This window comes from Gasterosteus aculeatus, chromosome 1 (assembly GCF_964276395.1).
Source record: "Gasterosteus aculeatus chromosome 1, fGasAcu3.hap1.1, whole genome shotgun sequence".
Taxonomy (NCBI): Eukaryota; Metazoa; Chordata; class Actinopteri; order Perciformes; family Gasterosteidae; genus Gasterosteus; species Gasterosteus aculeatus.
The window spans coordinates 17,932,515-17,956,448 of record NC_135688.1 but is presented as its reverse complement, the minus strand read 5'-3'; the positions used below and the strand labels follow the sequence as shown (position 1 = coordinate 17,956,448).

The window sequence follows — 23,934 nt, the reverse complement described above, 5'->3', positions numbered from 1 at the left end:
GTATTGCGGACTGAAGATCCGCTTATCCGTTCGCAACAGCATGCTGGATTCATGTTAATGTGTATTTAAAGACAATAAAGACAATTCTGATTCTGTAGACAAAAAAAATGGTTGAATTTTTTTTTTTTAATTAAAAAAAAAAAATGTCTTAACAACCAAAAATGTCGCGACCTCCTGTTAAAGACTTCTGATGCAGACTTTGCTCTATGTGGACTCGGTGTTGAACCAGTTGTAGTTTATTTCTAACCTTAGCAGCTGAAATTGTAATTGGTAGACGTTAGGCTGCCAATTTTCTTTTTTTTCTTCATTCATTGTATTTAATGCTGTACAGATTCAAAGTCTGTATTTTTAATTTGTAAATTACATCAACCATTCAATATTGTACAGTGTTCCCCTGGGGGCGGACGGATGTCGGGGAGCGGACAGAGAAACACCGGCACATTCCCTCCTGCAAGTTGCGTACACTTGGTCACTCACACACATTCTTTTAGGTCTCACTTTTGTAAACATCAAACACAGATTGCTGTCTTGTTGTCTATTGTTACACTGTCTACTGTCACGCACCAACCGCCAAGACAAATTCCTTGTATGTTTGACATACTTTGGCAATAAATGTTTCCTGATTCCTGATTTTAAAGCTCACGTCAGTGAGTCAGTTCAATCATTAAAACAAGAAACCAAATCCTTTTCTCCGTGTTTCTTTCTGCACTCAAATCAGAATCAAACCTGAAGAACTTTCTGATACAGCAACATTCAAAAAAAGTAATAAATAAATAAGCAAGATCAACCAAATCAAACGTCAAAAAGAAATAGAAGTTAAACAATATCAAGATAATTGATACCTGATGACATTATAAGAACAGATCAAACATGTAAAAAAAATTGAAAACATTTCAAAAGCTAAACGGCAGTCACAAGTCCTATTAGTTCAATTATTTAAACATTGCTAAAGATATAGAGGCTCTCCTTTAAATGGTAATTCGCTAATACCAACTCATTTGACTTCTTATAGAGATGGCATATTGATGCGAGATTGGCTTATACACTAGTTGTAATGCCACAAAATTAAATGCATTTGAGAAGTAGTTACTTACGAGATCAGGAATTCTGCATCCAGCCATTGTGCAGGTATGTTTTCTATTATTATTATTATTGTGATATTTAGACGAGAAACTTAGAAGCCCAAGTACAAAGAATGCACTTTTATTTAAAAACAAATGTTTTAATGTGTCCCGTTGTTACCGATGGTTATGTTAGTCTGAAACAACGTTTGTGTGGTGGAATGGAGGTTTGTTGTGCACAGCAGGACTGTCTGCTAGTGAAGAAGTCACAATCAATGGATACAGCTAATTTGATTTAGAAGCACATGTTAAACAAAAAAAAAGTAACTCAAAAGAAATTATATGTCAATTGTTTGACGCCAACGTGTCGAACTGAAATCATTGAGCTTAACCAGAAACTCCTTCAGCTCAAACTCCAGCAAATCATCTCTCAGCGAGCAGCCGGCCACCAGAAAACGACCTCAGAGAGAAGCAGCAACACCAAAGAGAAGCAGAAACAATGACCCCAAAGAGAAAAAATGTCTATGTAATATTAACAAAACGAGCAAGAAATTAACAAAAAGGCACCAAATTTGACCGAAAAGATGCATCATATTCAACCAAAAAATGCAAAGTATTTACAAAGCAGCCTAAAAACAGTACAGAGGTTCAAAATGACAAACAGATATATATTTCAAGGTTAGTTGTTGTTGCTTTTTGGAAAAAGACCATCAGCACCGCTTCCCCCCAAGGGTGCGTTCTTTCCCCTCTGCTCTTCTCCCTGTACACCAACAGCTGCACCTCCAGTCACCAGTCCGTCAAGCTCCTGAAGTTTGCGGATGACACCACCCTCATTGGACTGATCTCTGGTGGTGATGAGTCCGCCTACAGGTGGGAGTCTGACCATCTGGTGTCGTGGTGCAGTCAGAACAACCTGGAGCTCAACGCTCTGAAGACAGTGGAGATGGTTGTGGATTTCCAGCGGAACAGAGCCCCACCCTCCCCCATCACCCTGTGTGACTCCCCCGTCACTATTGTGGATTCCTTCCGTTCCTGGGCTCCATCATCACCCAGGACCTGAAGTGGGAGCTGAACATCAGCTCCATCACAAAGAAGGCTCAGCAGAGGTTGTTCTTCCTGAGGCAGCTGAAGAAATTCAACCTGCCAAAGACGATGAAGGTCCACTTCTACACGGCCATCATCGAGTCCATCCTCTGGTGATCGGCTGCAATCTGCCGTCCCTGCAGGACTTGTTCGCTTCCAGGTCTCTGAAGCGTGCTAAAAAGATCGTGGCCGACCCCTCTCACCCCGGACAAAAACTGTTTGTGCCCCTTCCATCTGGCAGGAGGCTGAGGTCCATCAGGACTACGACCTCCCGCCACGCGAACAGTTTCTTCCCGTCGGCAGTCAGGCTCATCAACAGAGCCGGTCCCCCACTGCCTGACTATAACACTGCACCGGTCACTCCCCCTCATACTGCACATGCCACTTTAACTGCAATTCAGCACTTTGTCGTCACTCGTCACTTTGTTACTTATTCGTTAGTGCACTTTATGCTTAATATTTTTCTTTTTAGCTTTTTTAATATTTAAAATGTTTAACTTTATTCCCTTGTTTTATACTAACCCATAGCCTTATTCTACTAACCCATTGCATTAGCATTTCATTTTACTTTATTTTATTACTTGTGCACTGCTGTCTTGTCTGTCTACTGTCGCGCACTAACCGCCAAGACAAATTCCTTGTATGTTTGGCATATTTTGGTAAATAAATGTTTCCTGATTCCTCATCTGGTGTCGTGGTGCAGCCAGAACAACCTGGAGCTCCACGCTCTAAAGACAGTGGAGATGGTTGTGGATTTCCGGCGAAACAGAGCCCCACCTTCCCCCATCACCCTGTGTGACTGTGCACTTTATGCTTAATATTTTTTAACTTTTTTAATATTTTACATTTTTAACTTTATTCTCTAGTTTTATACTAACCCATAGCCTTATTCTACTAACCCATTGCATTAGCATTTCATTTTACTTTATTTTATTACTTGTGCACTGCTGTCTTGTTGTCTATTGTTACACTGTCTGCTGTCACGCACTAACCGCCAAGACAAATTCCTTGTATGTCTGACATATTTTGGCAATAAATGTTTCCTGATTTCTGATTCCTAATTCTTGACAGGTGGATGCAGCGAATCAGAGAAATAATCATTGTTTTGCTTCATGCAAGGGTCAAAGAGCGGCTCATTTAGGGAGAGAGATGGAATCAAGCACAGTCTTATGCTTTGAGCACCAACTTGTGAATCTTAAAAAATACCCTGAGCTCTCGTTTTTGTCTGTTCTGAATCTTGTGTGTGCATTTATTTATTTTTCATAACCACTTCTATGTGAGTCAAATAATATGTAGGATTCCCTAACAGGAAAACGTTGTATATGTCAATGTGCACTTTGCTAAAACAAAGGTGTGTGTAGATAATTGGGCTAAAGCTAGCTGCTAACAGCTAAAGCTCGTTGTGCACACGGTCAAGCGCATCGAACACACCGCTGCTGTCTCCCACTGGAACACGTCGCCCACCAGCGTTCACCAAGACTACTTTCAGTAAGTTCCCTTTGACTCAAAGAGACAATTCTTGTAGGAATAATAACGTGTACACTATTAAGTTAACAAGTCTAACGAAGCCGACTTGTTTTCGTATATTTAAGGGTCTATTTCACTGCAGCACCTGTTCTTTGATTAAGCTAGCTAACTGTTAGCTAAACTAATGCTAGCTGCTAATTAGCATATCAAACTAAACTCTTGTTTTTAACTCTGCGTAACGGAAACTGGGTCGTGGCAACACTCGTATTCATCAATGGCTCGTTGGCTTTAACTAGTGAATTAATGAGCTTTGGTCTAAAGTGACTTGAAGCTGAAATAACTGCAGGTTGAAGGTGCTTCACCTCCATGACCACATGGCGATAAGCGGCTAACTGACGGTTAACGATACGTCAGGACTCTGCTCCACGTTAGTTACCGTCACACTGTACTAGTTAATTCTCAGTTAAACTAACATGCCAATGCAGTGCTTACGTGGTAATATAATGGAGGTTTTATAATGTCACTTTACTCAAACATAATTAGGCACATGTGTGATGGTATCGTGGACACCGCTAACCTTGTTCGCCTTTGTTACAGCGCTTTTTCCCGTCGAGGTAGCGGGACTCATAGTAATTACTGCGCACTTATTCTGCTTTTACAGCGGCTTATAACTTCAGTGTGGACTGCACGTGTAATGTAAACCACACGTCTCCTCTCCGTTGTGGCCTCAATTTCTTTAATTGTGTCTGCTAGTTGACGTGATATTTATCGGCGTTGTAACGTTACTTCGCATTGGACTGACGCGTACCACGTGTCCGGAAGTAAACAAGGAGACGCATTTGCAAACACACGTTTAACAAGTTTAACGTGAATGTCGCAAACAAAATCGTACCGGTGGTACATTGTCGCTATTTTACACTCTTGTTGTTTTATTTGGGGTTAATAAAGTTGTAGTTCAGTCCGCGAACCATCCGTGAGAGTGTCTGTGAGGGGAATGACTTCCTCATCTCCGACGTGATGTCGCTATCGCTTCTCGGCCTTTTGGCTAAGATCAAGTGTAGTATCTGTTCTTATCAGTTTAATATTTGATACGTCCCCTACCCGGGGACCATATATTAAATTGATTTTTGGAATAGGGAGATGGAATAGGGGCTTGCTCCGTCCACTCCACGCATCGACCTGGTATTGCAGTACCTCCAGGAACGGTGCACCCCCCAAACGTGTCTAAAATAACTTCCCCAGTAACAGTGTGCGTTGGTGTATTTGATAGTTGATGTATGTGTCTACGGCATCAAGACGGAATGTCCGCGGTTTTATTAAGAAATAGCTGAATTATCAGTTGTCATTTCTTCAATATGTCTGATCTGTATCTAATGTAACACACAACAATCAGTCATCATGGAGGTAATTGTTACAGGTACCAGGATTGGTACCAAGTAGATGATGTGATTCTGTAGACCGGACACACAAATGACACACAGCTCTTACACGTCTGTCATTGCGCCTCGCTCAGCAGAATGAGGAAACGTCACTCGTGACGTTACGGTCGCAAATTCTTTCACTGCCGTAAAGCCAGTCTAGAGCAAAACAGAGCGCCACTCTGCCCCCTGCTGGCTACAGGATGGAATCTTTATTCCATACAACAAGGTATTTCAGTTCCCTGGTTATAACATTTCTATACAATATACTGTTCACTTCAGACATTGACACACGTGTGTAAACACATTGGTGGGTGTCACACAATCATGTCCAGTTCTTAATTGAATTGTATTTATGAGAAACGTGTAGTGTGACTACTACTCCAGACCAATAGGTGTCAGTAGAGCACAAGCAGTAAACAAAGGAACAGGAAGTGGTTGAAATGAAAGAACGCATTTGTAATTGTATTCTTTCCTTTGAATTCCAGATGAGGATCAAATAACTTTTGATTGCAGTTTTGCTTTGTCTCACGTGAACCTTCTGTTGAATTGTCACTCATTTGTTGGAGATAAATGGATGCAGCTGGCGATTTTATATTTTCTTGTTTTGAAAATACAGCATTGCATCATGGGAAATGAGAGCATCGTTTCTCAAGTAAAATGTATATTATCTTTGTCCTCCCTGGTGAATACGACTTTATTCTACATGAACTTCCTGTAGGTTGTTGGAGCTCTTCTAGTGTGTGTTTCCGTTGTCGTGATGGTCGGCACCATCGGTCAGCTTGGTGTGTGTGTGAAAGACTCCCCTGACTCTGATGTGTACAACTCATACTTACCTGGCAAGGGAGATACCATGATCAAGAAGGTGGTTCACCCAGGGCGAGGCTTAGCCATTGCACTCCGGTTGAGCTGACCTCTGCGAATTCCCCAAATGTGGGAATCTCGATTGCATAATTTCTGGTAGTGGGGGACTGCGTTCGCGCTCTCCCCTGATAACATGTCAAAGGAAAAACCTATCATGGTGATTTAATCCGGGATGGGAGAAGCAGTTTTTGTGCTCCTCTGCATCAAGTCTCTGGAAGACTCAAAGCAATATATCATGTCCTTATGAGTCTGCTGTAGTAATGGTGAGTTGAAACTTGACGCATGGAAGCTTTCCATCCAATCGTGTCACACAGTTTCATGGTGCTTTATTTTCTCTACTTCGCCATCAAGTGTACAATAAATGAAAAGACACCATGGCTTTGGTGTGTGAAGCATTGAATAAATGAATGAAGATTGTGTTGCGTGATACATAACTTATGAACGTGTTAATATGGTGTTTGTCTTTATGTACTAGCTGTTTTCTTGTGTGGAGTCATCAAGACAAATTGGCATTAAAGTTTTTCCTTTTCTCAGGTCCCCGTTGTGCAGCACGGCCCCCTCAAGTTCACCTGATGGGCGCTGTTGCTCGGTGGAATACCAACGGGATCTCAGACGCAGTGTTTGGCCTCAGAGGACGGAACCACAGGACGGCCTCAACTCCTGCTGCCGGTGTTACGTCCCTACTGGTTTTTGAACCTACTGGTTTGCCTACACGGGAGTGTTTGTGTTCACCGAACAGCGGCAGATGTTGTCTGCTTGTGTCACCTGATTCGTCACACATTCGCAAACAGATTGCTGAGAATGTTCAGAACGAATCACATATCCATTGCAATGATTACGATTGTATAAGTGAGCACTACGCCTCTGCTACGTGTGAAGAAATGAATTTAAGAAAATATATTTAATGAAAGATCGACACAACCTGGATTCGAACCCTGTCGAGCAAAATAATAATACGTTTCAAGACGGCTGCGCTACGCCGTCGACCACTCGAGCTTGAACAATTCCTCATTGTTTTCCTTATTTGTGATCCTATTGTTCATTGTCAGTATCTCGGAAACGTTTTGGTTCAGGGTGAACTAAGACATCTGGTGTATAGTGGGCGTATCGTGTAGGGTTGTCAAAAATGACGTTTGAATATTCCCTTTAAAAAAACACATAGCCTAATGCGCAACCAGAAATTCAAATCTATGTCAATAACAAGACAAATTAATACAATGAGACCTTCTTGCACCTGCAATAAATAAGTAAATATAATATGCGTTGATATTAGATTGATAGGTTTGCATTTATCCATCGTATTAATATCATTCACACACAGTAAATTAGGGCCATCATTCTACCTATTTAAACAATGTTTAGGACAGTTTTGCATTTGTCCACCCTATTACGGTACATATTTCGTACACTAGGCTCACCTTTTCCATTAGGGACCATTCGCTTGGGGTCAGCTCCATTCTTGACAGTTTTTTCTCGAAGACGACAGCAGACACAGCTGCTTGCTGCTCCGATGCACGGCAGATCATTTCATATGTGCTGTTCCGTCACGTTGGACAGCCGTTGATCAGCTTCTCTATTTTCAATCCTAATAGTTGTTGTTTCTGCTCAAGGAGGTATCTGTTGACGGAAGATTTGCTGTAATGTGAGGCCGCCACTTTCAGCCTACTAACGGGGATTTCAATGGCTCTGACCCCGAGCCCTTTACGCACATCACAACTTGTGGCGCACACAATAAACTTGTGTGCGCCACACATGGTATATTTACTGTTTGAAGATGTCTCTCCACTGCATAATTAGTGGCATTGTCCTTTGTGATGGCAATCACAGATCCACTTTGTATGTCAAAAACGTCCAAGATCTCTTGAATCCATTTGCCTACATTCTCTGCAGTGTGTTTTACCTGAAGCTCTTTTGTTCCTCGCACATTGTTATGCATTTTCCAATCCGCATTAATCCAATGGGCTGTTACATAGGATGCTGTCGCTAGGAATGTCCACCCGTCTGTGGGTGAACCACATCTTTGTCTTTGATTTCTTTATTCTGTCTGAGGTGCTGTGATCCCTAAATAATCGTTAGATTAGTCGACTAAACGAAAAAATAGTCAATTTACAAAAATAGTTGTTAGTTGCAGCCCTAATTATGATCCATGAGATCTTCTCTCCCATATTCTGATTATCACAGCTTCACAGAAAATGGCCTTTGGGTGCATATTCATTTCTTTCTTGCTCCATCTCAGGGCCACATTTGGTGGGGACTGGCCAGTGCAGGAATAGGCTATGTGGATCACTGGACTGTCTAACCAGCGTGTGACACTGATGTTTTGAGCATTGTTGACAACAGCAAGCTCCTCTTCCTTCCTTTTGAGTTCCTTTTGCAGTTTCAGTTGTGCTCCATGGAGCCTGTTGATTCTGCATGTACCTGTGCCATAGATGCCCTTGTGTTTCATGCCCAAAGGGGTGGAATGGAAGTAAAGAAGTACCAATATGGCACCGGTTCTAGATACCCAACTGGACGTTTCTGACTGTCTGCCAGCCAGCTTGGTTTTGAGAACTTTATCTTGCACCACTCAGTGGCAATTTTTGGGACGATGCAATAGCGATAGTGGCTTATGCATAACTATGCCAAACCCATGCAAATACAAGAAAACGATAGAGATGCTCCGATCAGGTTTTTTGGTGCCGATCACCGATCACTGAAATCAGTATCTGCCGATCCGATAATACCGATCACGGTGTCGATTTAAGCATTCTATTTATGGATGGGGCCGATCCGATCCGGTATCGGGACCCAATACCAGAGTAATTCGGGTATCGGATTTTCCGATACAACCTTTGGAGATTTCCGATATATCAATGAGCCATGTCTGCGCTTTACCGTCGTCTGGTGAAATGACTCCAAAAGTGATCCCCGCCTGATAGTCTGCTAGCTGGCTGCAAACTGTGGAATGGATTTCCTGAGCGTGTCTCATAACTGTCTCATTGAGCCGCGCCTCCGTTCAGGAATCCATTCCACAGTTTGCAGCCAGCTAGCAGGATAGCAGGATAGCACTGAGGCTAGACTGTTTAGCACGGCAGCCAATATCGTGGATGAAAAAAGGAATCGTCTAACTGCAGAGAGAGCAGAAATGCTCATATTCCTCAAGAAGAACCTGCCGATGTAAGATTTGTTGAACACTACATCACTTCCTCAGAGTCAACTTTGAGACATTCAATTTTTGTTTTCTTTTAAAGAATAGTTCGGTGTTTAGTTTATTCCAGGTCATCTTAAGCGCTGTTCTGATGCACACTGTTTTAAAACTTATTGCGTGTGTGTGTGTGAGAGAGAGTAAGTGTGATTGCGTGTGAGAATGAGTAAGTGAGACTGTGTCAAGTGTGTATGTGTGTAAGATGTTTACAGTTATTTTATTGCACTTCTCTTCAGATATTTGACATGTTGTTCATGATACAAGAGTCAGTTTACTTGATTTGTGCTGTTATTTTTGTGAACAAGTGAGTGAGACTGTGTCAAGTGTGTATGTGTGTGTGTAAGATGTTCACACTTGCACTTTTCATATTTCTAAATTTTTAAGACTCAAGTATTTGACATTTATGAAATTAAATAAATATTGACAATCAATCTGAAACCCTTAGTTTCAAATTTGTTTTCAGAATTTTTTCTGTTAACAGGATTTCCTGTTTTTCAAACACAGCTCTGGTATCGGAATATTATCTGTATCGGCCGATATCCAAATTTAGGTATCGGGATCGGATCGGAAGTGAAAAAATGTGGATCGGTGCATCCCTAATTCTATTTATTGTGTAGCATTATTTATGAAATGAATTATTCTTAACAACATTGGTTTTGTATTTTAAGTATTTAAATTACGAGACGAGAGAGTATCATGAATTGACAACCATCAGTTTTATTGCAGGGAACGTGCAACATTCCAATGTAGAAAAGCTCTCTCGCTTACTATAAAATGTGTAAATAATAATAAATATTAAAACAATAATAAAAATATAAATCTTTAAATGAAAATCACAACAATAGAATGACATGTGCAACATTCCACTCTCTAGAGGCTCTCAATAGAACTTGGAGCTTATAGGAGGAAATAACAGACAGAATAAAGATTAAAGGTGCACAGGAAGTCAGCAATTAAACAACCTGTATATCTATCTGTATAGTGTCTCACTCACTCACATACTTCACTCACTCAACTCACTCGGAGAGGGGGCATACTAGAGTATTCAAACCTTACTTCTGATTAAGCAGCATCACTGGCAGATTTGCCTTGATAAATATAAGCATCTCAGCATTTTTAGGAGAAAACCTGTTCCTCTTCTCATCTAAAATATGTCCTGCTGCGCTGAAAAGTCGCTCGCTATCTACACTTGTACAAGGTGCGGAGAGGAAGACTCGTGCTGCTTAATAAACTGCGCAGTTAGGCTCAGCATAGACACAGGACAGACACTCGAACTCCAAATGTCACTCGTGAAGCTAACTGCCCTGATGTTGTTCTTCATAAGGCTCTCGATGTGCGTGTAGACATTTCGGTATAATTCCGGCAGACAAACATCAGTTAGGTATTTTCGGCCCGGCAGCGTATAGCGTGGATACAAGCAGGATACAAGGCGTTTGAACCCGGCGTCTTCCACAACAGACAGCGGCTGCTGATCAAGGCATATGAATTCCATTACCTTTGCATTTAATTCCTTTCGTCTCTTGTCATTGCTGTATGGTTGCTGTCGTTTCAATGTCTCTGTTACGGTCAGCTGAGTGAGTGGAGTTTGGGAAGAGGTTGCACGCTCTTTGACTTTATCTGCCTTAACGCTCGCCAACTTCGTAAACTCCTCAAATTCCTTAATGTGACAAGCCTTCAAATGCCGTATGAGGTTCGTGGTGTTGAAACCCCTTTGACGCGTTCCTCCACGGGGAACTACTTTTGAGCAGACGTTGCAAACTGCAAATTTATTATCTTTTTCCGACACCTTGTAATATTGCCAGACCGGCGAAGCCATTTTGTCTCAGTGGTTTCACCTACCCGCCACTTAAGACGGGGGCCAATGAAATTTAATAACATGGAGACAGGGTTCGTACGGTCATGGAAAACCTGGAAAAGTCATGGAATTTTGAAATGCTCATTTCCAGGCCTGGAAAAGTCATGGAAAAAAATAAAATCCCAAAAGTCATGGTAAGTCATGGAAATGTGTTATATTCATATTTTTGTCGTTCATTTACGCTGAATTTTAAATCATTTAATTTGATTTTAAAGTAAAGATATAAGCAGGCATACGCTCTCATACTCGCAATGTCAATTATTCGCGCTGCGAGTGAACGCACCGTAACACGTGACATGCCGTTCGCTTTCCTGAGTTATAACAGTAGCTCTGTTCGTCAACGGTAAAATTCACTATGCCAGGAAAATGTCGATTTAATAATGCTTGGCTGCTTTTGGATAAATTCACAGCATGGATTACAACCGACCAAGACCCGGGAAGAGCAAAATGCAGGTTGTGTGGAGGCAAATCTTTTGACATTTCGAACATGGGTGAGGCGGCATTAACTAGCCATGCGAAGGGGAGCCGACATCGGAGCGCTGCTGCTAGCGGAGCGACAGTGACCCCTATCTCCGTCCTTTTCGCTACAGCGGCTACGGCAAGTGCTACGCCGAGTGCGCTGCTTGCTTCGGCCAACAAGCAGACGACGTTAAACGATGGCGCGGTTACGAAAAATGACATTCTCACCGCGGAGGTAATGTGGGCACTGAAGGTTGCCAATTCGCATTTTTCTTTTAAGTCATCCGAAGATGTCAGTCACCTCCTTCGCCGGATGTTCCCTGATAGCCAGATCGCGGCGCAATTTGCTTGTGGCGAAAGCAAATGCTCCTATCTCTGCTCGTTTGGGCTCGCGCCCCACTTCAAGAGTCTAACGTTGTCCAGCGTGTTGACTCAAAGGGCCTATGTCATTTTATTTACAATCCTCATTGTTAGTTTGAACACTACATTTTCTCAATTTTTCATGTGTATATACCGAGATTTCACTAAATATTTGGTCATGGAATTTGGTTTAAAGTCATGGAAATTCATTGGTCAAAATGTGTAAGAACCCTGTGGAGAGACAGCCAATCACAAGCTTTTCAAAAAAAAAAAAATCTGATCGGCCAAATTTGATCGGCCGTTTTGAGAACGCCGATCAGATCGGAGCATCTCTAGAAAACAACATTTGAAAAGCTGTCCACTGTAGTGACCTCTATGCATGAAAGAAATACAATTCTACGATTCTATTGGTGACTGTTCCACGGATACAATACCTCGGTTCCAGTGCTTCACAGAACTCCCTGAAGCCTATCCTTTCCACCACACTGATCGGCCTCATGTCCTTGCATATGAACAAAATCAATTTTTGTGTGCATGCCTCCTGTTGTGCCGCAGACAACAAACTTGTGGCGGACGGTGCAAAATATGTATCAAGATGTGGGTGTTTCGATGACGTTTGACATATTATGCCATATTCACTTGGGTGCACATTTTGGAGATATAGCCTCAAGTTGCTAGTTGTTGAAGGGTAAGCTAACTCTGGCTTACATAGCATACACACTACTTTAGCTGCAGGCTCAGCAAGTTTACCATCAACTGACCATTTAGATTTTTGGGGGTTACAATCACTTTCTCTGCTGCGGTCAAGCTGTGTTCTGCACTTTCTGCCATCTTCCACGTGAGTCAACTGCCAGCAGTGACCTGTGACCTCTCCCTGACCTCAGGCCCGCGCTCACCCTCAAAGCAGAGAGTCGCGCTGCTGTTGCCGTCGTTTTTTTGTTTAGTTTTTTACATTCGAACATTATAATATCGCATTCGAAATGTGTTTTAACAATGGTTTTCCAATGCAGAGCCCATGGAACCACAGCCCACATGTTGTACTCTGGATCTGAGGAGAAGCATTGCAGTAGATGAGTAATGTATTATATTTTTTAATCTTACCCAGTCATGATGCCCATCATCAATTTCGTCAACAAACTATTGACAAAATTTTTTCCATGACTAAGACGAGACTAAGACGTGACGAAAACGATCTTAAAAAATTAAAACTACGACTAAATCTATTCTAACTTTCGTTAACGAGACGAGACAAACATGTTGATTGTTGACTAAGTCACAATGCTTTTCCCCCTAAATTCGCCCGCACCCAACAGACAACAGACAGGCAAAGTACGGCCCCGTACGGAGTTAACGCGTCATGATGACGTCATCCACGAACCCAGAACACTCGCATCGGTGCAGCGGTGGTTCTTGTGCACCGACTACGGACCGCGATGACTATTTTACGCTTCGGCGAGTTTGAACGTGCGCTTCCTTAGTTTAGCTCAGCTGTCTCTGTTTAGCTGCCTGTTAGCAGGCTGAAGCCGAGCTGCTTCAGAGAAACATGAAGACCCGTTTAACAGACTGTCGGACCTTTCTGCTCTGTTCTCTGGCGACGGCAGGCAGCGTTTCCTCGTCTGGATGAGACGCTCCGTTACAGGCTTCTCCAAACACGTCTAACATAATAAACTCATTGCAGGTTCTGAAGCCAAGAAAATAATGTATTTCAACGATTGTAGGACGTTAAGGTCTCTTTAGTTGGGACAAGCAATTTCACAGTGGAAACAATAAAAGGACCATGAAGTTTCCGGTGGCCGTGTCAAAAGCATTGCAAGTAAACAGACAAAGACAACAAAGTGTTGCGTTTAGATCCCTGGTCCTCATGAAGTTGTTACACCGTTGACAATTTGTTAAATTGCCTTGCAAATAAATGCTTTGCTATTTGTTAAAAACAAAATCCTTTCATATAATGATTTTTCACATGTCATTTATCAGTTCACACAAACTCTTCAACCATTTGTTCTTGGCCCGGCTCCTCCGTCACATTTTACAACCCATTGTGGCCGCGAGTCAAAAAGTTTGCCGACCGCTGCTATAGACCTGTCCTAGGAGGGACATCTGATGGACAACCAAGTACTGCAAGCTAGACTATTATGCAATTTTGGACAAGTTGTAGATTAAATGTAACTAAAACTAATTAAATTTTAGTCTAGTTTTCATCGAGTAAAACTAAGAAGGATTAAAATGACTAACTGTGACTAAAACTAATATGCATTTTTCGTCTAAAGACTAAGACTAAATCAAAAATAGCTGCCAAAATTAACACTGTTGCCTTACTCTGATGACTTTCACTGAATGGAATCAGCTAGGGATGCATAGTCCGGACAGTAGCTGCTGATAGCCAGCCTCAAGCACACTTCCAAATGATCATCAGTCAGCTGATCATATTGATTACAATTTTGTCTTTTTCTTGCAGCTCTACATTCAGGTCATTTAACATGTTGATGCTAAGTCTAGCAGTTTAGTTGGTTGTATTCTGCATGTTTAGCTGCACGGAAAAACTCCTTAATCTCCGGACAGAGCTCTCGAAATCTTTGCAGGAATTTCCCTCTACTAAGCCATCTCACATCAGTGTGTCGCAACAACTCAGAGTGGTCGCAGTCAGCCTTCTCCAGATGCGCACGGAATAGCCGTCTTTGAAGAGATCTGGCACGAATAGAGCAGGCGATCTTCATTGCGACAGCCATTATCTCTTCTCATGTTGAGCATTTTTGCGCATAACGCTTGTTGGTGTATTATGCAGTGGTAATCGAGGAAGTCTGGAAAAGCATCGTCCTCCCTTCACTTGGCAATAAATCCATTTGAGCGGCCAACCTTCGCGGGGGCTCCGTCCGTGGTGATGGACACCAATTTCCACACTGGGAGCTGTGTTTTCTCGATAACGTTTTTGAAAGACTGAAAAATTTTCTGTCCTCGCGTGTGTTCTTTCATGGGCAGTGCTGTTAACAGCTCCTCTTTTGCAGTCGTATCGGGAAACATCATCCGAATAAAAATGCACAACTGGGCTGTGTCACTCACGTCTGTTGACTCGTCCAATTGCAGTGAGAAACACTCGCAGTCCACGATATCCTTCCAAAGTTGCTTGGTCAAATCCTCGGCCATGGCTTCCCTGCGCCGTGTAACTGTACTTCTTGACTTTGATTGAAGATAATATTTCTGGTTTGTTTTTAAAATCTCGGAAAACAACGAGTTTAGCTGCTGCAACGAATGCCTCTTTTACCATCTCTCTGTCTTGGAAGAACTTCTTGTTCTTAACGATGAAGTGACTCACCCGGAATGATGCTTCGGTGGCAGCCTTCACTTTTGTGGTCAGCTGTGAGAAAAATGACTGCTGTCCGAAAAACTGGGATTTTAGTTCCTTCAGCTTTCTCTTTCTCAGCTCACTTTTCGGTCAGTCAGCAGCGGCATTTTGTCTGTTCACAAAAACTACAAAGTTTTTGTTTTTTACAAAGTTTTAAAAAGTTTTTGCCGCTCCACATTTCCCTTCTTCGGAATAGCAATGGTAGACTGGCAGATGAGGCAAACGCACTTCGAATATGACTTTGTGGGGAAAAAAAGTCCTCCTCCCAGTCCGTATGGAAGTGGTAGGTTTTTGGCTTCTTACTTGGTCTAGCTCCCCCACTCATTTTTATACCCTTTCTTAAGTTTAGAAGAAATTAATTGGAGGCTAACTAGGCAACTCGGTAGCTTGCTAGAGTTTTGGCGCGCTTGTTTGCACATGCGTGGTGACACATGTGTCAGAAAAGATCAGATGTCAGACTGGCTGCCCTGTATGTCAATCAAGTGACAAATTTCATAGTGAGGATGGATTATAAGGCGCATAAGATACTGCAGTCAAACGTTTGACGTCGGGGCCGGTGGATGGGGGGGGCGGTGCTTTCAGGGTCCAATCGATGCTGCGAGGTTCATAGCACAATACCGCCATTATTAAAACAAAGAATGTTTACGAGAAAACAGGATCAGATTTAAGAGCTTTTATCAGAAGAAATGCATAAATATGACTGCTTATACAAGCCGTCATTGACGGACTATAAGGACGCGCGGATGGCCTCTGATTCATGGAGGGAGATCTCCACAAACGCCGGTTTGCCGGTCGAGAGGTGCAAGTTGTGAAGGAAAATACGGGACAAATGTGTCCGCGATGAAAAGCAGCAGTGGCGATGCACGGGGCAATAAAGTCTATGATAAATAAATAAACAAACCAACAACTTCCACATACAAAGACGTGACTCTCTAGGTCATCTTCAACACAACTCGTTACTCCACCTGTTGTTCTGGAGGTGAATTGCTCTGCAACACACGCAAGCCTTTTAGAACTGTTGTGTTCAAAAATGAAGAAACGCCGGACGGACAGAGGTCATCGCTGATCAAAAGGTTAAAATCAAATGTATTTAATAAAAGAGATGGCGTTGTGGTAAAAAGAACATCTCAGCTGAGGAGCCGCTGGTCTCAGCAACCAACAGGCCCCAGGTCAGTCCTTTTGACCATCCCTAGTGCCCGTCTGTCGCCTCCACCAGCGAACTCGAGAACAATGGTTCCTACAGGTATTTATAACAATGCTTAAAGGTGTGAAAGTCAGTGTCCACACCTCTGGGAGTGGTCTTCAGGTGAGTTCAATGTAACTCAGATTTCGAATGACCCTTAGTCAATATCAGTTGTTGTGCAAGTATATAAATATATGCATTCCAGTTGATTACATTACATCAAATACAATCATAACTGCATTGGTATTATTCTATTACAGTTGCAGAATTACAGTAGTTTTACAATATTGTCATTACTTTATTGATTACACAGTTTCAGAATCATGGCTGTATTCTGGTGTACACTATATGCATTTTTATTAATTTTATGAACCGGGTCGTATATTTGTTTCTAATATCCTACAGAACCATGAATTGAAACGAGTGCGACGACGCAGACGCAGAAGCATGCGCCGGCCTTTAGAATAACTTATTTTCCCCGTTAAGATGGTTCAGCTACTTTAAAGAAAAGGGCACCGTTTCTCGCTCTTTAATCTCATGAAGTGCTCGGCAAGAACGACAGCTTCACTTCTCCGACGCGCCCTGAAACAAGCTCCATATCTCACGCGCTTCAGCATCTCGCCGTCGTAGCCCGAGCTTTGGCATGTTTGGCAGAGCGCCTTGAGCGCCGTGTACAACCAGTGGATTAACCCGGTGTTTTTCAACCTTTTTTGCGTCAAGGCACACTTAAGGCACAGAGAAAATCTCACGGCACACCAACAACCGGAAATGATATGAAAATCAATCCCAAACATAGTTTCAGCATGAGCATAATAATAATTGTCCCTAATTTTGAAGGCAAAAATCTTGTAGGGCTCCACTTTGCGCCACAGCACACCTTTACGTTTTCCTATGTCAGCTAGTACTGACATTAGAAAACAGAGTTGTTTACTGAGGCCTCATTACGGCTTTGATGACCGATGAAGTTCCAAAACATCACAAGTGTCCTTACATTGAAAGTGTATTGACGTTTATACTTGGATTCCTCGGGGGAGGCGGGTGCATGACACAAGACTGGAGGTCAAGGTGTCTGATTTCGGGGGTCCAGACGTGGATTGGGAAACCCCCAAACACCTTAAGGGGCTGGGCTGCAGTGCTGGATGAGAAGTGGATGTGGCAATAATCTATTTTGCGGGTATCTGCACTTCTGGTTCCACGTATCTCTTCAGGTGGTCACTATTTATTTTGCCAACATGTTTTCCTTGTAGGGTCGTCAGGTCAGCACCTTTTTCCTTCTATATCACAATGTATGGACCCAACAAGTCATTTTTCCAGTTTATCCCCTTTTCTTTGTTCTTCCTTTCAAATATTATTTTTGCAAATGTTTGTCCCCCACTACAAAGCGGTCATCATCCCCCTTTTCCTGCGTCTTTGCAATGTTTGCCTGCAGTTTATTATTATCTGGTATTTCAGACGGGTAACGCGCCTCCCGACTATACATTCAAAAATAAGGAGTATTTCGTTGTTAACTGCTTTTTTGTTCGTAGTCCAAATACAGTTGGCTGTATGAATCTGTCCCAGTCACTCGGGTGGTCGTGCTCCATTTTCTTCACAGCTCTGAAATAACAAAAAGGAAAACAGTCATTCTCCATGTATAGTATATCACAAGCGGTTTTATTTGAATATATTTAGTAGAATAGTCCTATTTTTACTTTTAATTGTCCCATTTAGATTTTCCACCAAGCCATTAGTTTGACGGCTTCTGGCAATGCCAATCCCACATCTCCTGAAAGGTGTAATGCTCAAATCCTCTCTCTGGCCGTAGATATGTTGGCCTCAAGGAGACTGGGGACTTGTGGAAAGCTCTCTGCATATTCTGTGAGGTAGTCCAAAAAGAAATGGACAATGACACCAGATGTTCACTATGGGGTATCGCAAATAAAGTTAAAACTTTCTTACAGAGATGTTTAACATGAAGTAGCTGAAAAGTTACGTTACCTGCCGACCGAAGTCTTGGCCAGCTCGCTCGCTAGCAGATGTTAACTCTCCAAACGACAAAAGGGCTTAATGAATAATTATTGCTAAGAATAATTAACTTCTTCGCTGCGTCTGGCAGAATACATAACTAGCCTTGATAATTTGTCAAGAATAATTTATTAGTCCTCGACAGACTCGTGCGTTTCCGTCAAAGGTTCGGGTAAAGGTCTGATTGTCGTCCACGGTCGGCTCCTGTGATCTGATTGGTCAACCGGACAATGGATTTATGGATCCTATGGACCCGGAACTGTCTACAGTCACTGTAGACTTTACTCTATTGTGGACTCGATTTTGAAGTTGTAGTTTATTTCTGTCCTTAGCAGCTACTGACCACATGGATGGACAGTATAGCAGGTGACAAAAGACCAAGGACTGTAACACCTGACAAGCAATAGTGTTAAATAAGGAAAGCACTTAATGGTCATAGCGTTGCCCCTTTCCATTTTACTGACAATACCATCAAAGTGTCAGACCACAACAACTGTTTGTCCAACACTACACCCACTTGTTTGGTCTTTATAGAGTTGAAATTGTAATTGGTAGACATTAGGTGGCAAATTCCCACTTGTTTCTTCATTTATTGTAATTAATGCAGTGCAGATTGTCTATTTCTAATTTGTAAATTAAATAAACCAGTCAATATTGTACAGTGTTTTCACTTTCTGATACAGCAGCATTAAAAAAGGTAATATATTATACACTGTAGAAGCAAGATCAACCAAAAATAAATAAAACTTAAACAAACAATATCAAGATGATACCCGATGACATAAGAACAGATCCCAGATTTTACAGGCAAGTAGAAATAATGCACTTTTATTAATCAATTATTAAAACTTTTTATTTTTTTATGTCTGGTTATCTATGGTCATGTTAGTCCGAAACAGACTAACACACAGTGCAACAAGTCTCTTTAAAAATATGTGTGAAAAGTTTGTGTAAAACTCCAGCAAATCATCGCTCAGCGAGCAGCCGGCCACCAGAAATTGACCACAGAGAGAAGCAGCAACACCAAAGAGACGCAGAAACAATAACCCCAAAGAGAAAAAATGTCTGTGTAATATGAACAAAACGAGCAAGAAATTAACAAAAATATACCAAATTTGACCGAAAAGACACATATTTACAAAGCAAACTAAAAAAACAATAGAGCGGTTAAAAATGACACAGATGTATATGTGAAGGTTAGTTGTTGCTGCTTTTTGGATAAAGACGTATACTTATTGACTGGTGGAAGCAGTGAATCAGAGAAATAATCATTGTTTTGCTTCATGCGAGGGTCAAAGAGCGGCTCATTTAGAGAGAGATGGAATCAAACACAGTCTTATGCTTTGAGCACCAACTTGTGGTTCTCAAAAAAAATACCCTGAGCTCTCTTGTCCAATAGTTTTTGTTTGTTCTGAATCTTGTGTGTTATTTTTCATAACCACTTCTATGTGAGTCAAATAATATGTAGGATTCCCTAACAGGAAAACGTTGTATATGTCAATGTGCACTTGGCTAAAATAAAGGTGTGTGTTGATAGTTGGGCTAAAGCTAGCTGCTAACAGCTAAAGCTCGTTGTGCACACGGTCAAGCGCACCCAACACACCGCTGCTGTCTCCCACTGGAACACGTCGCCCACCAGCGTTCACCAAGACTACTTTCAGTAAGTTCCCTTTGCCTCAAGAATGAGACCATTCTTGTAGGAATAATAGCGTGTACACTATTAAGTTAACAATTCTAACGAAGCCAACTTGTTTTCGTCTATTTAAGGGTATTTCACTGCAGCACCTGTTATTTGATTAAGCTTGCTAACTGTTATGCTAATTAGCAGCTAGCATTAGTTTAGCTATCAAACTATACTGTCTTGTTTTTAACTCTGCGTAATGGAAACTGGGTCGTGGCAACACTCGTATTCATCAATGGCTCGTTGGCTTTAACTAGTGAATTAATGAGCTTTGGTCTAAAGTGACTTGAAGCTGAAATAACTGCAGGTTGAAGGTGCTTCACCTCCATGACCACATGGCGATAAGCGGCTAACTGACGGTTAACGATACGTCAGGACTCGGCTCCACGTTAGTTACCGTCACACTGTACTAGTTAATTCTCAGTTAAACTAGCAGGCCAATGCAGTGCTTACGTGGTAATATAATGAAGGTTAATAATGGCACTTTACTCAAACTTAATTAGGCACATGTGTGCTGGTATCGTGGACACCGCTAACGTTGTTCGCCTTTGTTACAGCGCTTTTTCCCGTCGAGGTAGCGGGACTCATAGTTATTACTGCGCACTTATCCTGCTTTTACAGCGGCTTATAACTTGTAAAGGGGTTGTAATGTAAACCACACGTCTCCTCTCCGTTGTGGCCTCAGTTTCTGTCACGGAGGGTTTTCATCGTCGGTGTGAGACGCCGTTTAGGGAAGCATATACCGCTACTCGTATAAAGACAATTGATATTTAATTGTGTCTGCTAGCTTGACATGATATTTATCGACGTTGTAACGTCACTTCGCATTGGACTAACGCGTACCACGTGTCCGGAAGTAAACAAGGAGACGCATTTGCAAACACACGTATAACGTGAATGTCGCAAACAAAATCGTACCGTTGGTACATTGTCGCTATTTTACACTCTTGTTGTTTTATTTGGGGGTTAATAAAGTTATAGTTCAGTCTGCAAACCATCCGTGAGAGTGTCAGTGAGGGGAATGACTTCCTCATCTCCGACGTGATGTCGCTATCGCTTCTCGGCCTTTTGGCTAAGATCAAGTGTAGTATCTGTTCTTATCAGTTTAATATCTGATACGTCCCCTACCCGGGGACCATATATTAAATTGATTTTTGGAATAGGGAGATGGAATAGGGGCTTGCTCCGTCCACTCCACGCATCGACCTGGTATTGCAGTACCTCCAGGAACGGTGCACCCCCCAAACGTGTCTAAAATAACTTCCCCAGTAACAGTGTGCGTTGGTGTGATAGTAGGTGTATGTGTCTACTAACGGCTTTAAGAGGGAATGTCAGAGGTTCTGTTAAGAAAGAACCTAATTCACAGTATAGGGAGAACACATTCATTCATGTAACTATTCCCATTGATTCAAACTGTTGATAGGCTGCAATGTGTGCTTCATTTCCCAAAATTGTATGTCTGAACTGCACAGAATAGATGAGGGAGATGGTTATTGCTGTTACCGTGCTATCATCAAAAAGATTAATTTCCAATCCGTGTTCATTTCTTCAATTTGCCTGATCTGTATCTAATGTAACACACAGCAATCAGTCATCATGGAGGTAATCTCCTGAGTTTGTACCCTATGGTTGAATGCACTTATTGTACGTCGCTTTGGATAAAAGCGTCAGCTAAATGACATGTAATGTAATGTAATCATGTCCAGTTCTTGAATTGTATCTATATTTGAGAAACATGTAGTGTGATTACTACTCCAGACCAATAGGTGTCAGTGTGTCAGTAGAGCACAAGCAGTAAACAAAGGAACAGGAAGTGGTTGAAATGAAAGAACGCATTTGTAATTTTATTCATTCTTTTGAATTCCAGACGAGGAACAAATCACTTTTGATTGCAGTTTTGCTTTGTCTCACGTGAACCTTCTGTTGAATTGTCACTCATTTGTTGGAGATAAATAGATGCAGCTGGCGGTTTTAGGTTGTCTTTTCTTTTGAAAATACAGCATTGCATCATGGGCAATGAGAGCATCGTTTATCAAGTAAAATGTATATTATCTTTGTCCTCCCTGGTGAATACGACTTTACTCTACATGAACTTCCTGCAGGTTGTTGGAGCTCTTCTAGTGTGTGTTTGTTAATGTCGTGATGGTCGGCACCATCGGTCAGCTTGGTGTGTGTGTGAAAGACTCCCCTGACTCTGATGTGTACAACTCATACTTACCTGGCAAGGGAGATACCATGATCAAGAAGGTGGTTCACCCAGGGCGAGGCTTAGCCATTGCACTCCGGTTGAGCTGACCTCTGCGAATTCCCCAAATGTGGGAATCTCGATTGCATAATTTCTGGTAGTGGGGGACTGCGTTCGCGCTCTCCCCTGATAACATGTCAAAGAAAAACATATTAGTATGAAAGAAGCACACAGAAACACAAGAAGCACACAGATGTTTTCAGTTGCCAGTTAAGCCAGATGTTTTTTTGCCAGTTAATTAGGATTGGGTACCGAGAACAGTTTCTTACTACCTATCGAAAAGTAAAGCCTAGTTTATGCTTCTGCGTTTTCAGAGCAACGCAGACGCAAGCCCCCCTTGCGTGTCCCTTGCGTCGCTTTTCACACCTCCTTGCGTGTGTCGAGACATTTTTCTAGGCTTGTTTCGAAAGCGACGCCTCCCGCAGCTCACAAGGCTGCAATTGGTCTGCTAACTACGTCCTTTACAGAGTTTCACATTTCCGCTTTCATAGCCCAATACCGCCATTATTAAAACAAAATGTTTACGAGAGAACGGATCAGATTGAACTTCTGTCGGAAGAAATGCGTAAATATGACCTCTTATACAAGCCGGCATTGGCGTTTGGATTCACGGAGGGAGATCGCCGCAAACGCCAGTTTGTCGGTCGAGAGGTGCACACAGTTGTGGAGGAAAATACGGGACAAATGTGTCCGCGATGAAAAGCAGCAGTGGCGATGCACGGGGCAATAAAGTCTATGATAAATAAATAAATAGACTTGACTCTCTTGGTCGTCTTCAACAAAACACGTCACTCCGCCTGTTCTGGCGGTGAATTGCTCTGCAACACACGCAGAACCATGAAACGAGTGCGTCGACGCAACGACGCAGAAGCATGCGCCAGCCTTAACGCAGACAGACAAGCTCTATTAAAAAAAAAAAAGAGTTTGATTTATAAAGTAATCACATCTCACTAGTCTTTCACTAAAAACATTTTCACATTTAACAGGACGTTTTTCAAAGCATTTTCTATGTCGCACCACGTCTTCCTGGTGCACACAGATACGTACACAGGAGAGCACGAGCTGACCAGCAGACACAGAGCACGCATTGAGCTGCAGACATGTGACTCCATCTCTTTATGCGAATGACGGAAGATCGTTTGGATCTTTTACGCAGAAAATCGTTAACTGAATATAGAAATATTACATTCTATCACACGGTAGACAAACGATGCTCTTGTGCCTTATGCAGCTCTTCTGTGTTGCACCTGATGCAATCATGATATCAATAAATCGAGACACAAGGAGCGTCAATCCATCATAAATGCTTTTCAATATATGTTACATATCTTTAGTTCCTGCACAGAGCATACATCTACAAGTAAATGATTAATATTTCCCAATGATCTAATACATCAACTTCAAGCTCTCAGAGGGGAAACATTAAGTACACTGTAAACACTTAATATATTGTTCATAGTTTGAAGCTAAAAAGTTCAAAGTTGTAGTTGTAGAAGCCAAGCGTTTTCATTTATATTTACAGTATTGTTTAAACCGTTATTATATTATCAGAAAAAACCCAAACGATACCCATCCGTTAAGAGACCTTTGCCTCATGCTCGGTGCATTGAATGCTAACTTGCTATTTCAATTGTAGTTGTAAATCTTACACACTGTCACATTGTCTGTTGGTCCGTGATGTGCGCTGGGTTGTCGTCTGCTCGGTTCTCTTGGTTGTGTGTTGTGAGTCC

General features: G+C 42.0%; 2 long non-coding RNA genes and 4 other non-coding genes across 7 annotated transcripts; all 6 read left to right on the top strand.

Annotated features, from left to right (window-relative positions):
- The first annotated feature begins 3,359 nt into the window (after positions 1-3,359).
- LOC120829401 (uncharacterized) lies at positions 3,360-6,779 on the top strand. Of its 2 annotated transcripts, none has more exons than XR_005713668.2 (2): positions 3,360-3,632; positions 6,428-6,779. It is a non-coding gene; the product is annotated as an uncharacterized LOC120829401 (long non-coding RNA). The 2 variants fall into 2 exon arrangements; XR_013451461.1 differs by having other exon boundaries at positions 5,029-6,779.
- On the top strand, positions 4,637-4,827 carry LOC120830119 (U2 spliceosomal RNA). Its single transcript, XR_005713851.2, has one exon. It is a non-coding gene; the product is annotated as a U2 spliceosomal RNA (small nuclear RNA).
- LOC120830219 (U1 spliceosomal RNA) lies at positions 5,858-6,021 on the top strand. The gene has a single exon (XR_005713876.1). It is a non-coding gene; the product is annotated as a U1 spliceosomal RNA (small nuclear RNA).
- Positions 6,780-8,813: 2,034 nt separating the features above from the next.
- Positions 8,814-13,062, top strand: LOC144385232 (uncharacterized). The gene is made up of 2 exons (XR_013451463.1): positions 8,814-9,049; positions 12,762-13,062. It is a non-coding gene; the product is annotated as an uncharacterized LOC144385232 (long non-coding RNA).
- Positions 13,063-21,011: 7,949 nt separating this feature from the next.
- On the top strand, positions 21,012-21,202 carry LOC120830175 (U2 spliceosomal RNA). The gene has a single exon (XR_005713862.2). It is a non-coding gene; the product is annotated as a U2 spliceosomal RNA (small nuclear RNA).
- A 967-nt stretch (positions 21,203-22,169) lies between these two features.
- LOC120830151 (U1 spliceosomal RNA) lies at positions 22,170-22,333 on the top strand. Its single transcript, XR_005713858.1, has one exon. It is a non-coding gene; the product is annotated as a U1 spliceosomal RNA (small nuclear RNA).
- The last annotated feature ends 1,601 nt before the right edge of the window (positions 22,334-23,934 follow it).